This window comes from Octodon degus, unplaced genomic scaffold (assembly GCF_000260255.1).
Source record: "Octodon degus isolate 3935 unplaced genomic scaffold, OctDeg1.0 scaffold00091, whole genome shotgun sequence".
NCBI lineage: Eukaryota > Metazoa > Chordata > Mammalia > Rodentia > Octodontidae > Octodon > Octodon degus.
In genome coordinates, this window is record NW_004524667.1 from 1,653,164 (window position 1) to 1,657,313 (window position 4,150).

The following is a 4,150-nucleotide window of genomic DNA, read 5'->3' on the forward strand; positions in this document are numbered from 1 at the left end:
CCCCCTTCGATAGCTCAGCTGGTAGAGCGGAGGACTGTAGGCGCGCGCTCGTAGGCATCCTTAGGTCGCTGGTTCGATTCCGGCTCGAAGGAGAGGTGGCTTATTTTTGTTTATTAATACTATCAAAAACGTTTTCACGGAACTCTTGCCGTTTCACTGCTGTGTCCCTTCTCTAGAGCCACAGAGAAGCAGCTGCCCCTAGCGATGGGGGATTAGCTCAAATGGTAGAGCGCTCGCTTAGCATGCGAGAGGTAGCGGGATCGATGCCCGCATCCTCCAGTTTTGTTCTAGTGGTAGTTTTTTTCTTTCACCTCCGTATTAGCATGAACTCAAGCTGAAAAGTCAGACACCAGATAAGAACGTAAAGTGATCCCGAGGTTATCGCTTTGTAAAACTTTCTGTAGAAGCCACGGCGGTTGCTGGAAGATGAACCCCAAGTAATACTTCGCCTGTTTTGGGAAATTCACGAAATTTGTTTTATTTCACAAATAGCAACCAATTGCCGTGATACCTGTTGCCCCTCTGACTCCATTGTTATTTCTGCTTCATAATGTCAACAACTTCTGCCGCCCATAGAGGAACCCACAGATACAAGAAGCGGAACGAGGGAAGGGCAGCCGGCTGAAGTTGGCCGAGCGGAGTGAGCGGGCAGTTCCGCTCCACCTCCCTCCCGCGGGTAGCAGGGACCCTGGGCGGATGCAAGGAGGGAAGGAGTGCCGCTTTGCTTTCACAACAGATTCCTAATGCCCTGTTCTGGGAACTAGCAGCCAGCACTGAGCGACAGTTAATTGGTAAAAACGTTCTATCTAGGGGTCCCTTCGAGTGCAATTTTATTAAAGACAGGGTATGCGCGCACGCGCGCGTGCGCGCGCGCGCACACACACACACACACACACACACACACTCACTTCCCTAAGATTCATTGCCTCAACAGAACACAACTTTCTATTAATTAATTCTTCGTATCCTAATTTTGTAGAACACTCATCCTATTAAAACCATCCTGTATTTCTCGTAACACAAACCTACCAGACAAGTGCTGACCTTTTTTTGAAGAGTACAGTAAATAACTAGTAATTCTTTACTTTGTTGTACACAGCAGGGTCCTTGGTAATTTTGTGCTTTTGTTACCTTATGTTAGATTTGTTTATTTTGTTTTGTTTCATTTTTGTACAACTTTTTATGGTTTATTGCTGCATCTTTCATTTTCTATTTATTTCATTTTCAATATAGTTTTAAAGGTATGTGAGTCACTTAAAATATACGATTATGTTCATGAAAACATATTCCAACTAATAAGAATCCTTTTAACTTTGACAAAAAGAATAAGAAATGTGTGATAAAGCCAAGGAATAGGAATGACTATAATAGGACTCCCGGTGGAGGACATGTGCTTGTTGACAGTTGACATGGCCAGAACTCAAACATCTGATCGTCAGCAGGCCAGGCGGAGGATGGAAATCACTTAAGAAGTCCTAAGCACAGATCAGGAGGCAGGGTTGCCTAGCGGTTAGTCACGGAGCTCAGGAAACCAGACGCCCTTGTGGCTTTGCTACTCTGCGCTGTATGACCTTGGGCAAGTTATCTGACTTTTAGTTACTTCAGTTTCCTCATTTGTAAAATAGGGCTGATAATAATGGTCCCTGCTTTATTAATGGTCCCATAAATATGTTATCTCTAAAGTTCTTAGTACCTTAAGGCAAACACACACAACAAGAATTAGTTCTTATTGGCATAGAAGAGGAGGGAAAGGAACCAGCAGAGAACAGAGAGGAGGAAGGCGGAGACGAAGGAGCAGTAAGCATTATTTAACAGTAAGCATCATTTTCTTGGGAAATGCAGACCCTCAGATACATTTCAGCACCTAGAGACCTGGTAGCCGCACAATAGTTAAAGGCCTAATTATCTTTCAGGAAAGTGGTAGCTGGATCTAATAGAAGGACTATGCAAGGAAAGTAGAACAATCCTAAAAAAACAGAATGACTGTTAAATGCATTATGGCATTACCATGTAATAGAATATGCAAAATTATTCAAAGTGTATTTAAGAATTTGTACCTGGGCATGGTATCAGCACTCTGGGAGGATAAGGCAGGAGGATTTCAAATTCAAGTGCACCTGGTGACTTAGTATTAGACTGTGTTTCCACATAAAAAAGTAATTTAAAAATGTTGGTGATGTAGCACAGTGTGAAGGCCCTGGGTTTAATCTCCAAATATTGAAGAAAAGACAAAGCCTTTGTGAAGAAGTATCAATAATTGAATGCTAAGCAGATAAAGTATTTATGGAGCTATATAAATAACAATATAAACAAGCATAAATTACGAAGACTACACAATGCATTAAAATGTTAACAGTAGTAATGAATCTTTTGCCCTAAAGTTTCAAAATAATTTGTTCTCTGAAATAAATACTATTTTAATTAGAAATACAAATGACTAAAAGTTTAGCAACTAATATTTATTCAATACTTTCTACAGGGCTGGGGAGATGGCTCAGTAGAATAAGTGCTTGCCTGGCAAGTGTAAGTGCCTGAGTTCAATCCCCGCTTCCGTAAAAATAAATAAATAAATAAACAAATAAATAAATACTTTCTACAACCCAAACACTGTTCCAAGAACTTTACATGTATTAACTAATTGATTTTTCTCATAAAACACTAGAACCAATGACTAGTAGTGCATCTTACTAAACATTTAAGAAAACTAGAATGGCAATTGAAAAGGGAGTATTTTCCAATTTGTTGTTGCCTCACTTACTGTTCCCTCATTGCTGGACAAATGCTGGGACACTCAGTGAAGGAAAGAAAGGTTTATTTAACTCACAGTTACTGGAGGTTTCAGTCCACACTCAGCTGGCTCCAAAACAGAGAGGCACATGGCAGACAGAAACCTTTCATGGCAGCAGCAAAGAGCAGAGAGTGCAAAATGGAGGAGTAGTGGCTACAGAGGCTACAGAAAGCAAGTCTGCCTCCCTTACGCTGAACTCAGGCTATCCACCCCAGGCTGGGGGCAGTACTCACACCCATAATCTGAGTGGATCATGAATCAATCACAAACTCTAGAAGTCCACCCTTGACTGCACGAGGCTTTGGGGAACCAGAAGACACAAACCATAACAGTTGTATAAATTCAACATTTCTTAATAACAAAACCAGGTAAACACAGTAGAGAAAAAGAGAACTATAGAATAGAGATGCAAAAATTCTCACTGAAATTTAGCCAACTAAACCCAATAATAGATTGTTTTTTTAAAAAAGATGAAATAGCATGTACAAGGGGAATTTAGTCCAGGAGTATAGAACTAGTTTATCTTCAAAAGTCAATGTAATTTGCCACATTAAACAGGCTAAAGAAATATTTGACCAAATTTAGCATCAATACTTGATTTTTATAGTGCCAACAAACTTGGAAAGTAATTTTATCAACCTGATAATACGTATCAATGAAAACCATATAACTAACATTATACTTACTAGTGAAAGAGTGCATATGCTCCTCCTCAGTTTAGAAACAATGCAAGGATATCCATTCTGTGTTTTTAGCAGTGACAAGTATGACAAGGCAAGAAAAATGAAGTAGACATCTCTAAATTAATGAAAAAAGAACTATTTCAGTGTTTAAAATATTGATTATATTTTGGGATGATAATATTGTAGGTGTTTTGAAGTTAAATGAAATGTATTAATAGAATTCATTTCATTTCATTTCTTTCTTTTAAGTTCATTTATTTGTTTTCCAGCACTGAAACTTGAATGTCAGTTCTTCGCACAGAGCTATATCCCCAGTTTGTTTTTATTTTTCATCATGACACAGGGTCTCCCTAAGTATCTGAACTGCCCAGTTTGGAATCAAACCTGCAATCCTCCTGGTTCAGCCTATTGGACTGCTAGGATTACAGGCCTGCATCACCACACCTGGCTTTCTTTGCAGCTCTTTGAACGTGACTGCCAGAAAATTAAAGAGTTACATATGGCTCATATGTGTCACCCATTTACTTATATTTGTCATCTTATTTCTTTGAACAGCACAGTTTATAGAGTGAGGCAGGAGCCAAATCAGGTCAAACCTTTGGGATCACAGAGATTAATGGCCTTATCGTAGGAACAATGGGCCATTTATGGAATTTAAATAATGAGCAACATGTGAGAA

The 4,150-nt window shown here is 39.4% G+C and overlaps 2 non-coding genes across 2 annotated transcripts; both read left to right on the forward strand.

Moving 5' to 3' along the window:
* Positions 1-3: 3 nt before the first annotated feature.
* Positions 4-92, forward strand: Trnay-gua. The gene is given in 2 exon segments: positions 4-40; positions 57-92. It is a non-coding gene; the product is annotated as a tRNA-Tyr (tRNA).
* A 114-nt stretch (positions 93-206) lies between these two features.
* Trnaa-agc lies at positions 207-279 on the forward strand. The gene has a single exon. It is a non-coding gene; the product is annotated as a tRNA-Ala (tRNA).
* Positions 280-4,150: the final 3,871 nt, after the last annotated feature.